This window comes from Aythya fuligula, chromosome 2 (assembly GCF_009819795.1).
Source record: "Aythya fuligula isolate bAytFul2 chromosome 2, bAytFul2.pri, whole genome shotgun sequence".
NCBI lineage: Eukaryota > Metazoa > Chordata > Aves > Anseriformes > Anatidae > Aythya > Aythya fuligula.
The window spans coordinates 131,385,989-131,399,813 of record NC_045560.1 but is presented as its reverse complement, the minus strand read 5'-3'; the positions used below and the strand labels follow the sequence as shown (position 1 = coordinate 131,399,813).

The 13,825-nt window shown below is 33.1% G+C and overlaps 1 protein-coding gene across 15 annotated transcripts in view; it reads right to left on the bottom strand.

Moving 5' to 3' along the window:
• Positions 1-13,825, bottom strand: part of RALYL (RALY RNA binding protein like) — a 426,876-nt gene that overhangs the window by 284,145 nt on the left and 128,906 nt on the right. Inside the window, exon 1 of one of the 15 annotated variants that reach the window (XM_032182400.1) lies at positions 12,180-12,204. The exons of the other annotated variants lie outside the window; for them this stretch is intronic. The gene's annotated coding sequence lies outside the window, so the exon portion shown is untranslated. Of the gene's footprint in view, positions 1-12,179; positions 12,205-13,825 lie in introns of those variants that run through there. 15 annotated transcript variants of the gene reach the window in all.

The window sequence follows — 13,825 nt, the reverse complement described above, 5'->3', positions numbered from 1 at the left end:
TTTGGCGTAAATCAAGGATGCAGTCTCTAAAACAGTAAGGCTTGCTGGCAGAGATTGTAGTCTCATAACTGGTATGACATGTCTAGCATCAGCAAGCATCATGGTGTTAAAGCTCTGGAGACAAGTGTTATATCAGCACTGACTGCTTAAAAACAACAACAACAAAACACCACACCACAAACAAACAAAAGTAAGAAAAATCCAAATATTTTCCAGTTGCTCACAGTAATCATAGTCAAAAATGAACAGTGGGTAATTATGTTTTTATTAATAGAATTAAATTATCCTAGAAACACCAGACAACTCCTCTCTTGGAAAGATACATTGCAATTTAATTTCTGATAAGGAGAAAAAGGTTCAGTTATTTTCCTCAAAGGAAAAAAAAAAAAGTTTCAATACAACTTGACCTACTAGAAGTTTTGAAAATAATTGATTTTCCACTTGTCCTTGACCATAACCTCAGAATATTGTCTCCAGTGGAACTTTTAGTAGTCATAATATTAGCTCCTATAGTAGATTTAAAAGTGAAAAAATAAACAGTATGTGTTATTAGAGCTTAAGTTTAATTTTGCAGGAAGCTGAAGTATTAGATTCAACAAGCAGAAAAAGATGCTGCATTACAAGTTCCAGATCCGGTAAACTGGTAATTCTGGAATGAAAAATATGCATGAAAAATCAGCTGATACTTGAATTTGTTTTATAAGAAGTGAGGAATTAGTGAAAATTTTACATGTTTATGAATTTTAGTTACAGCACTGGGAATCAATATGCATGAAAGACAGACATATTTGCAGGAGTTCTTTTGGATGAAAATATCTTCATATCCCATCCACACTTATACAAACATAGAGTATATGTGTGTATCAGATTTATGTGTGCATGCACTCTATAAAACTGCATTTAAGTTTATAAATATATATATGCACATATATTTTATAATTAGCACTATGATAATACATAGGGAAAGTTCAAAGGAACAGATAATATGACTAAGGCTGAATATATCAACTGAAGTAGTATCCTCCAAACCATATGAACTGATTTCCTTTTCCTTAGTTTCTTTGAAAGGGATGGAAAGACAGAAAAAGGTATAATATTCATAAATTTTTCCATCCTTCATGAGCCATTGACAATCACATTTCTATTAACCCAAAATCTTACTGACTTTTTTAGTAGTTGAAAGGAAATATCTGCAAGTGGAAATTTCTGAAAAAGCAGCAGCTTAAAGTTTCATGATTTGAGAACAGGTAATACTTTGTTAAAAACAGGCAGGTTTTTCTCATACTAATTCATTGTTTAGGCTCTCATCAAACAGGAGACATAAATCTTTCATGAAGGTGGTGAACATTAAGGGTGTGACACCTGTTTGGGGTAATCTATAGGACTTTACTTTTTTTTTTTTTTTTTTTTTTACTCTTTATTTTATTACTTACCATATATGAAATACATGCATATATGCATATAGGGGACCATATGACTTCCCAAGTCGTATGCTAAAAGATGTAGAAAGACTAGATAATATTGTTTGAAATCTGTTACTATTTCAAACTACTTGAGGGTTTATCTGTTATATTGAACAAGGAAAACCCACCAGGTTATATTTCTGATTCAAGTTTCATGTAACATTTGAATTACTTACAGTTTTTCATGCAAGACAACACTGGGACAATGGCAACAGATGTTGCATAGGGAACTTCAGCAATGTGAAGCCCAATGGACAGGTTATAGCAGAATAAAAAGTATACCCATGTTTTTAAGCATGGAATAGGCTAATTAAGAAATAGGTCAGTTAAGAAAGCACACACCAACTATAAAGCATAGTTTTGAAGTTTGTGAAGAACATTTTATATTAAATTAAATATTAATAATAAATGTTTTTGAAAAAATGCTTAGAAGAAACTGGCATGGTTCAAAATGGGGAGAATCTTGAAATCATGCCTTGCAGACATCACTGAAATCACAACTAAAATGCATATGTGGATTTCTCCACTCAGAATATATGCTGTACTTTGAGAATTGCAAAATGGGCACTTTAAGAAAGACAAGATGTTACTCATTTAACAAATACAGAATTACAAAGTAAGCAGGAAGGCATAAATATTATAGGATAATCTGCTATCTTTTTTACAGCTGTTCCAACTAGGATCATTACTTTCAGGTTGCTCAAGAAGTTGAAATAGTTGCAGTCTTTCAGAAACAATCTAGTGAGTTAAATTTACCTTTGTGAAGACAGCCAAAAGGCTATTATAATTTCTATGGGACTGAAACCAACTGTACAATTGCATATCCTGAAAGCTTGCTCACAAACAGAGCAACCTTTCTTTTTTCTCTGCTTCCCAACTCCAGACAACATAAACAACTTTACTTAACATTAGACATGGAATGTTACAGTAATATTTATTACACATATACATTAACATTTAATTCTTAATTTAGCCTCTTTTTTGATCATTAAATGGATGGAGTTTATTTATTTATTCTCAGCATTATTTCCTAAAGTATTGATTAAGTGGGTGCCTTGGTGTTGAGGCAGAACAGGGCAGAGCCACCAAACACAGCACTGATTCATTTCTAGGACTGGATGGAGCAGTCCATAGTATCTTCAAAAACTAATATATGACTTTACTAAAAGTAATTGTTCAGTTTAAATGCACACAGCATATAATAGCATGACTGTGGGAAGAGCCAGCTGAGTAATGCATTCTAATGCATTCACAGAGCATTATTTTGGCATTAGGCCCTAAATCTTTATACTGAAATAGATAAAAACTATGAAGTGATGGTATGAAAACTTTGTTCGCTCGAGATCACCGCAAAGACCTCAGCTAAGATGGAAATTAATATCCAATAAAGAAGTAAGAACTGGAATTGTAACAGTTGATACTAATTATTAGAATGTTTTGGCTGTGGATTATGATAGAATCCATTATAGAAGCACTATAGAAACAATATTAATAAACTAAGCAATGTTTTCCAAGATATCCTCTCAGAACTTAGTCTGATTATTTTATTTGTACTTCATATCCAACTAAGACCTTCTAAAACCTTATAAAGGAACAGAATAGAACCCACTGAGAATAAAAATAATTTTGTAAACACAAAATGAATGCTTGTTCTCTCTTTAAGTTATGCTTTGAAAAGGACTACTGAAAATGTCAAGAAATTCAAATTATTTTTTTTCTTTTTTTTTTAAAAGAAATTTTCTTATTAACATATGGAATAATTCCTGAATATCATACAATAATATGATCATAAGTATCTTTCAGTGCTGAACAAACAAAGTGGAATAGGATTTCTGGGTGCAGTGGCTCATTTTGTATTAAACATTTACTTCAAGTGCTTTTTTTTTGTTTGTTTGCTTGTTTTTTTTTAAGAATCAGAAATGAAATGGACTTATAGTTTGGGGGATATGAAGACACATGAAACAATTTAGAGCTGTCTTAGAAACCCATTAATTACAAAATAGACATTCTTTAAATCCTAGACAAATGTGAAACATTGAGTCATATTTATGCAACTCCACAAGGTGATAAAAGCAAAACAAGAAACAACATCTATAGAATGATGCTCATAGAACAACCAAGTGACAATCTGTCTGTAAACAATACCTTGGACTTACTAATAATCCATAATTGTCCAAATTTCTGGAGAAACCAGAAGCTGAGTCCAAGTTCTACATGAAACAGGTGGGCTGGGGTAATGATTCAAACAACCTTGTCCTCCTCACACCTTCCCCATTTCTTCTCCTCCCAGAAAAACAAGCAAACAAACAACAACAAAAACAACAAAAACACACACAAAACCCAAAGGCATTTACAGTCAAAATATTTTATATTGAACTTCATTGTTTTGGTAAAGTCATTGTTAATTTCCAAGTACTCGCTTTCATAAATGAAACGGCTGTTCCTTCCATCTTTCTGTATGCCTTTCATCCATGCCAGAGAACAATATTATCATGTCTGAAAAGCTATTGTTATGGTATTAATGTTCCAACTATAGATACTCCGAAAGTGTTCAGAATAATGACCTGCTATACATTGCCCCTTGCATGTGCATACTTCTCTTTCTTGTATGGGGCATGCATCAGAACAAGTCTAAACACCATACCAAGTGAGCCCTCTGTAATTGTTCGTTCACTTATTTGGGCTTATAATGCTTTTTGTCATCCCACGGAGTCCTAGATTTTCATCACCTGTACACAAGAACACAGAACACTTTAAAAGATGTGTTATAGAATAACAGAATTGTAGAATATCCTCAGCTTGAAGGGACCCATAAGGATCATTGAGTCCAACACCTGGCACCACACAGGTCTACCCAAAAATTCAGATCACATGACTAAGAGAATAGTCCAAACACTTCTTAAACTCTGACAGGCTTGGTGCCATGACTACATCCCTGAGGAATCTATTCCAGTGCATGACCACCCTCTTCATGAAGAACCCTTTCCTAATATCCAGCCTGAACCTTCCCTGTTGCAGTTTGACTCCATTCCCTTGGGTCCTGGGTCACTAAAGAGAAGAGATTGGTGCCTGACCCTCCACTCCCCCTCATGAGAAAGCTGTAGACCGTGAGGCTTCCCTCAGCCTCCTCTTTTTCAGGCTGAACAGGCCAAGTGACCTCAGCCACTCCTCATACATCTTCCATTCTAGGCCCTTCACCATCTCAGTACCCCTTCTTCGGATACTCTCACATCCTTTTTTGGTACTGTGGTGCCCAGAACTGCACACAGTACTAGAGGTGAGGCCGCACCAGCACAGAGTAGAGCGAGACAGTCCCTTCCCTCAAACGACTAGCAATGCCATGCCTGATGCACCCCAGGATACAGTTGGACCTCCTGGCTGCCAGGGCACACTGCTGGCTCATACTCATATTCATATTCATATATTTTTGTCTAGCTGTATACTGGACATTTTGTCCAGTAGGATCCTATGGGAAACTGTATCAAAAGCTTTACTGAAATCCAAAAAGATTATATCAGCTGGCTTCCCTTGATCAACTAGATGGGTGATCTTAACTAGATGAGTGATCTTATCAGGTGTTTATCAGGTCATGATGAAGCTAGACTTATTTTTCCCTCATTTGCCAAAACTGAGTGGATACAATAAACATTCACACTGAACACAGTAACTCTGGCCACTCAGGGAATTTCCAGAAGGAGAGTGCTTCCTAATTTCCTTTATCCTTTCAATCTAAATAATTGAAACATTCTCAGAAATAATGTACTTCATTATTGTAACTATGGCTCCTAGGAAAGAAACAAAACAAAACAAAACAAACAAAAAACAAATGTGATACCTCTCACAACTGAAACTTCACAAGAACTTTTTAAAATCTAGGTAATGAACAACTAAATAAAAAAGAAAGTAAACATCTGAAGCCCAGTGTTACATGGATAGATGTTTTCACAGAATATTAAAATATGAGTCATAAAAACCCTGAGTTTACACAACATGTGCTCATAGTCTGGAAAGACAGTTGTTCCCACAACCCACCAGGAGTGCTGCTACTTAATGTACTCCATCTCATTGCACAGGAAAGGAAATGACAGGTTCCAAAAGCCAACTAAATAACAGAGCTCTGCTCAAAACACAGAAAATGCATGCTAAGGTATGTCTACACTTTTTAAAGCATTACAATTTAAAAAGAAAAAAAAAAAAAAAAAGCCAAGAAGCTAGTTTAGCACTTTGAGAATGTGTAGAATGTTCTCATTCTTGTTATAAATGAGATATGAGTATACCACCCTATTCCTGATCTTAAATCTCCCACAAGCTAACTCACTTTAAAATAAAAATAATAATAATAATGAAAAATTCTGCTCATTTATTGCTATGATTTTTCAAATATTAAAGCAAGCCTGGGATACTTTGCTACAGTTGTAGCACAGCTGACCTTCAGACCTCCTCTCCAAATGCTAAACTTAGCCACCACACTGTTCATAATTGAAGCAGATGGTTATGGGCTTAATATGCACATGTGAACTTTATAAGGTCTGTTCTCATCTCCAAAGAACAGACATGGAAATATATCAAGGTCATCGAAGTCTCTTCTTTGCTCTGCGACATAAAGGGAGCTGGGAAGTGGTGGATAAAGACAGGAGGAGGGAGAAAAAGAAAAAACTGCTTGCCATGGTGTTCTAGTTTCTTTGTAGCGTTGAGTCCATGCTAGTAGATAAATGCAAAATCAGTCACTCTGCTGGTTCCAGTAGTTTCTTTTATATTTATTTTTTTTTAAAGGCAATTCCATCTCTCCCTCTATGATAACTAGTTTCTTAACCTCATTGTGAGAACTTATTGATAATAAAATTGATAGTGATTACTATTGCTGTAGATAATTATCATTAATAACTCTCCCCAATTTCTCAATTCAATAAAAAGTGACTATGATTTAACATATGTAACACAATAGCTTATATTCAAGCAGTTAAAATGAATTTTTAAAAATCATATTACTTTCCCTCAGATAGTTTTTATTTCTCACCTATTCTGTAACAGGATTTTTTTTTCTAAATATATTTTTAATTGTTTCATGTATACATTAAGTTTCCCAGTTCATGGAGATATTGGAATATGAATCTGTAAATATATTAAATAATACAAATCACTCCCTATATCAAATAATGGACTGATACTGACAACTACAGTATGCCTCATCGTTATAACAAATGATTAAATACTCATTTACCATCTGTGTTAATGTTTCCTGATTTGCTTCTCCATTTCAGAGCCGTATTAGAAGCCTAAGCTGGCAAATTTAAGAAACCAAAAGACAAATTCAGGTGATTTCTCATATATTCTTTCAGCACAAGTGTAAGTGTAGACTGATACATCTAGGGAGCACAAAAACGTATATACACAAGAAACAGATTCATAGAAGAGAAGATTTTTCATGCTGATTATATAAATGGTATATGAAGTATATTAATTTTTAAAATTAGGTGTTTCCAGGCAAGTTTTGAACTGCTGTACCAGACAGTATTACAAACAAACAAACAAATGACAACAACAAAAAAAAACTTATTAGATATGTATTTTCCTAACCCTGCAGTCACCAAACACCTGGAAGCATGACAGCTGATATTTCTTTCATTTTTTTAATCTAGTTTAGAACAGCTGAAATCAGCTTAAGAAATGAGTTAATAGAAAACAGCAGAATAATTTTCTTAGATTTCAGCATAAATATCCTGTTAAAATTATGATTAAATGTTAAAAATGGGGGTGAGGTGGAGGGGTGGAATTCCACACAAAAAAAAAAAAAAAACAAAAGCAAAAACAAACAAACAAACAAACAAACAAAAACAACCAAGTGTGAAAAGAAGGAAAGACTAATGTATAAGAGAAAAGAAGGTTTGAAATGCCAGGAGGAGAACAGCAATTAGCAGAACCCAAAGAACACAGAATCACGGAATCACAGTGGAAGGTTGGAAGAGACCTCCAAGATGATCAAGTCCAACCTCTGGTGTATCACTAACAAGTCCTCCACTAAACCATATCACTAAGTTCTACATCCAAACGTCTTGTAAAGACATCCAGGGATGATGACTCAACCACTTCCCTGGTTAGCCTCTTCCAATGCCTAACAACGAACTTCTCTTGCACTGAAAAAAGTTGCAAGTCAAAAGTACTGCATGTAGCTTCATACAAAACTGTCTAAAAGTTTGAATTCAAAGAGCAATTGTATTTCTCTTCAAATTAGGAAGAAACAAATATGGTTAGAACTTTCACAAGGGCAGTGATTAAGATAAAGTAAATTGGGACTGCCATGACCCTCCCCAAATGCACATTCTCACCCCTGCCCTTGTGAAAGTTCTGATAATCATGTGATTACATACAATGAAATTCCAGAAACTTATTCAAGAAAAAAGTGATTTTACTTTTTCATCATATTGCTCTGAAGCAGCTCCTTGCCTGGTGGTACAGATTCAATATCTGTACAAGAAAAGGAGAGGAAATATCTGAACAAGTTCAGACTACAGAAGCTCCTGTTTTGGTGAATTTGTGCTGGTGCATAACTCTCTCTGCTTTTCACAAAGATGAAGACAGTGAGAAAGCCCTTGCCACTACTTTTTGCCACACCAAGGAGGCTTAAAAGACACAAGCAGCCTGGACCTAGATACCATAATCCAGTGTCTAGGTGCTCATCATTAGTGGCTCCAAGCACAGGAATATTTTATAACAGGGCTATGTCATCAGCAGGGTGTGATTTCTCCAAAGTTCTGTCATTAATAGCTGTGATGCTGAGTGATATTTTTCAGACTCCTCAAGTTATATAGCTCTAATCCATTTAGAGACTTCATTTTTCATGAAGTCTAGAGTCTTAGCACTTCAACAGGCCATAAAATATCTTTATGAAGTTTGGCAACAGTGTTATGCACAAACTGAAAGCTGTAGAGTTTCACTTTGTCAGATGCAGTGATGTGGCATATTTATAGATAGAAGGGGAAAAAAGGACAGCTGCTGGCTTCTTCTCTGTGCATAAACTCCTTTCTATAGCTAGCTTGCACCATTCTCTGAGGAAAAAGTAAAATCCTATGTATATAGGCTTCAAAATTGTCCCCCCAACACCTCCACAACTTGCTTCATCCTTTATCTTCTTGCTCCTTTTTTAACACATGACAAAAGTTGGGAATTTAAGCTGAATTCACCTTTATGAGCTTTTTCCCCTTCATATATTACAAAAGTATATGTACTTTATTTTCTTGTCAGCTTTAAAACCTTTAAAATAGTGTTTCTATGCCTTAATTTATCACAGAAGACAAGAAAGAAGTTAAACACATGCAAAAATAACCTAATATCAAGGACATCAGTTCTCACATTCCTTCTATACTGTAGGTTCCTAATAAAGTTGCCATATTGATTTAGATTGTTGGCTTGCCTATTCCAGTAGTCAAGACTAGCTAATAGCAGATATTTCTGAAACAAATTAAAATTCACTAGTAGACTAGGCTAATCATATTTCTATTGAATTGAGTCATTCCATAAAATTCCCTCAAGTCAGAAATATTTCAGTATTCCTAAATGTGTGCAAAATCTTGAACATATAATTATTTCTGATCAGACCAATATATTGTAAGGAAATACCCAGCTTAAGTATTATGTAAAATTGAAACTATGAATCTCATACTTTAAACTTTTAATCTCAAACTTTTAAATGGAAAGTCACAGAATGGTTAAGGCTGGAAGGGACATCTGGAGGTCATTTTTTCCAACTTCACAATGTCAGATCATTAAACAGTGAAAAGAAGGATATATATATATATTTTCCTATATGACTTCTCTTTCTTCTTTTTCTATCTCTTTTCTCCCTTATCTCTCTTCTCTTCTGTGAAGTGTCAAAAACCCCAAAACATAGTAACATCTTTTCATCCTGTCCTAGATAGAGTGAAAACATTCCTTTAATAAATATTGTGACTTCATCGTAATTTAAGCTCAAGACCCTCTCTTCCTGTGCAATGAATATTTCTTATGATTGTCACAGTAACCTCCATGCTGACTATAAATTATTAGTCAAAATGTAAGAATTTTCCAACAATACTTTCTTAAATCCCCTGGCTTTTCCTGTTTAATGGAATTCATCCTCCAAAATATACTGAGCTTATTTAAGATGAAAAAAAAATGAAAATGAAAACACGAAAATGAAAACATGAAAATGGTTTTGAGTATTTTCTCTCCTCCTGCCCTAGAACTGTCTAGAAAAAGAAAATAAACTGCCTAAGGCCTTAGTTATATATAGTCAGTGGAAATCAAGTAATTTGTTGATACTGTTTTATGGCATTGGTTTCTTTCTGCCGTGTACTGAATAGGAAGGCTGAAACAAGTCATGATTTTTTTTTTTTTTTTTAATTCCTAGAGTTTAATTAAATATAGAATATATATATATATATTTATGCAACTAATCTTGTAGCACAAATAAGACCACAACTTGGTCTTGGAAAAAAAATAAATAATGAAATTATTCTTTACATCTGTGGTCCAAGCATTGGACAGAAAGCATGCAGACAACTTTAACCAGAAAAATATTTTCTTCTTAGCACTCATTTCAGTCAGATATCTGACTGGCTTTCTTGTTTGTTTGTTTGTTTGTTTGTTTGTTTGTTTGTTTTCTCCTTTGTGCAAGGGTATTTGGCTCCCAAAAGAAGCAAACAATTCCCTGGAATCCTTTTACAGTAAACAGATTTACACTACTATTAAGATGTGTATCTTAGCTTAGAGAGTGTAAATATTGTTTTTAAATAAAAAGTAATATATTGTCAGGAAAAAAAGTAATATATTGTCAGGAAATTAATCATTTACTTGTCGTGACAACTTTTATATTATATTAATTATATTATATTATATTATATTATATTATATTATATTATATTATATTATATTATATTATATTATATTATATTATATTATATTATATTATATTATATTATATTATATTATATTATGTTATATTGTATTGTATTGTATTGTATTGTATTATTTTAAAATTAAAATTTTAAAATTTTAGCATATTAAAATTTTGCTACTTTTCTTTTCTATGAAGTGTCTGCAGTGCACAGAATTTTCCTGTAAGCCATGAAAAATCTTTCCATCTTTTCTTAGTACAGGTTATAACAATAAAAAAGAGTAGATTTTTATTTGAAAATTTACCAAAGGCACATGTTGCTCTGACAGCGATTGTAACTTCTCACTAGTTGTGGCTTTCAATCTTTCATTATCTACACACTACTGGACTGAAACCTTCCATCCCTCCTCGCTGATCCAGTTTAATAAACCTTAATGTTTTCAGTTTTTATTTTCTCCCATTAATGACCATGAATTCAGCAAGACCAGGTCAAAGACCCAAGTGAGGTATACAAGGACACTTGTATATTCACAGAATATTTAAAGGAAGAGGTATTGATTTTTAATATCTGTCTAAAGATGTTAGGTGTCTAAATGTAATAGTGAGAACAGATATGTAAAACTGCTTTCTCAGCACATTGGGGAAGTAAATCCTTAAATCAAAGGCCCACCACTCTCTATTAACTTGGAAAAATAAATGTTTGCATTGACCTCTCTGCAAACTGTACCACATGTGCAAGACTATCAAGGCAACATGCAGAATAGCAACCGCAGCTGCTAGTTTGTCAGCTTATACAGATGGACTTCTTCGTCTTACTGTATTTTATAATGATAATCATTACTGGGTTTGCACAATATTATGATTTTAAGAGAATATTTTGAAAACTGATTACAGAGATATGAACTTTCTAAAAAGTTTGTTTTTCTTGAGATATCTATTTACATAATAGAACGTAGGTTGGTTATTAAGGTACTAAAGTTTAGAGGAGGAAAACGACAACAAACAACAACAACAACAACAAATATCAATAAAAATAATTTATAATTGCATAGATTCACATAATCTAAAAATGCACAATATGAAATGCCATAAGAACAGATGTAGAGATCAGTAAAAGCTACCAATCAATACACAACAATAGATTAGGCTCAATTTGTTTCCTAGACCCTGACTCAGTTTTAAAGCTGGACAAAGCATAGATTGTGACCTTCACAAGGATATTTAAACAAGTATTTTATGATTGTGTGTTCAAGTTATGCCTTGATTGATCAGGGCAGGACAACCTGGGAGGGATCATCCAAAATAATGGGCACCAGGATCTCTTTGATTAAAAATTAACTGGAAGCATCTTGTCCAAATGCTTAAGTATGATATCTAATTTTATCTATCTTTTGTGGTCACCAAATCATGCAGAGTTTACAGAACAGCACTTATACTTGATCAATTACCTCAGAATAGCCTATAGACAGATATTGCATGAGTTTTTCCAGAATAACTAAAAACCCCACTAATATAATATAATAATAATAATAATAATAAATCTATTAATAAATAAAAAAATATTATTGATATTTATTCATAAATAGATTATTATTATTATTATTATTATTATTATTATTATTATTATTATTATTATTATTATTATTATTATTATTATTAATTATCTATAAATAAATAAATATGCATCTATTATTCATTTTCTCAGACTTTATTACTTAAAGCTACATACAGCTACAATTTTATACCCCAAAGGTATCCTAATGAAGTATTCTCGGATACTCAATTGTAAGGAATATCTGGGATCATTTATCAGACCAAAATTAATAATTAATAAAAATACTGACCATTGCTATTTCTGGAGAGCTTTATCTTCTCCAAAAAAGTAGTGTGAGTAGAGAAGGAAAAAGATAGTAAAAATTTAAGAACCACGATTGTGTGTGATGAATTTTTATTTCTGGATTGAAGAAAGTACATGATGAAGTTTGAAAATTTGTATCTGCAGAATTCAAAAATAGTCAGAGAAAATTAGTAAGATTGAGCAAAGGGGCATACCATCTATGCTGAAATTCTCGTGAAAGTCAAAGGACTTTTCATTTTAACAGCTTACAATTTATTGGTCCAAGTATCTGACCTAAAATGAGAAACAGATATTTGTAGTATTAAAAAACAAGCAGGAAAATTATGACATATTGGAAGAAATGGCCTGCAGCTAAGACCTTGGGCTGTGAGCTCATTAGATTTCAGAGTGTCAGAGGCAGCAGGATCAATACACAAGTGACAGAACCAGCATGGAAATGATTCAAATATGAAGTGTGATGGAGTTTCAACACAAACTTCTAAATCTTCAGATAAAATTTAAAATAACAGATGCTAAACTAAATGTACAATAATATAAAGTAGGTACTGAATCTTCAAAGAGAGATAGATTTCGAGATCTGATACTATACGAGGATTGGAAGAAATTAATACAATTGCTATGGAAAGCTATAGATTTCCCAGTAGAAGTATCTTCTGCATCTATTTTATCAAGAAAAAACAATATTAACAAAAACAAACGACAACAACACAGAATAAAAATATCTTAAATAACAAATCATAGTTTAGACTTTTTTTTTTTCATATACTTAGGATCATGTTCAGAACTTGTTCGAATCATAACTCTAAGAAGCCAATAGACATACTATTTCTAAGAGAATTTAGCGTAAAATATAGGTATAATAAAGGCAACACAACAGACAGTATTAGAAAGAACTTTCAGCTTTAAACAACAGCTTATGCTAAAGCAGATACAAATGCCTCATAAAGGGGGACAGATCTCTTGAGTACACAGCTTATGCTCCTCAATGTTTCTAACAGAAATCATAAAGTGGTAAAGTTATTGTTTACCTTGTACCAATTTAAATGATGTGGCTAACCTAGTAAGGCAGACCTGTGTATCTCACTATGAATATGTACATAGAATATCACATTTACAAACAAAAAATTTAGACACAAGTTTGGCACAAACATTTGCAAGAATTAGTATCTTGAAATTTTAAAGTGCTTCAACCAGAAATGTCTCCTATCTTAGGTACAGGGATTTCAAACCTGTCAAAAATTTGTTCTGCAGAATGAGAAGAGGGGCATTATCTTGAAACGACTTTCAACTTTCTCACATGCATTTCCAGAATTATGTTTCAGTCTCCAGTATGAACCTGAGCTTAAGTGACGATTTCACCATCTGCCTGAAAGCTTACAGAAACAGGAATTGGGAAAAACGAGTTTAGCAAAGGAAAGGACATATAGGAGAAAGCTCCAAAGTAGGGACCCATTTTTCATGTTTTTGTGTGTATACGAACATAAATATTTTCTGTAATTAGTTTTTAGACTAGTGATGAATAACAAGCACTATTCCATTTCTTGTACAATAATTGATCTGTTAAACCACCATTACATTGCATACTTTGCGTACACACATCTATGATAAAATTTCTGTTGATATTTCTGCCAG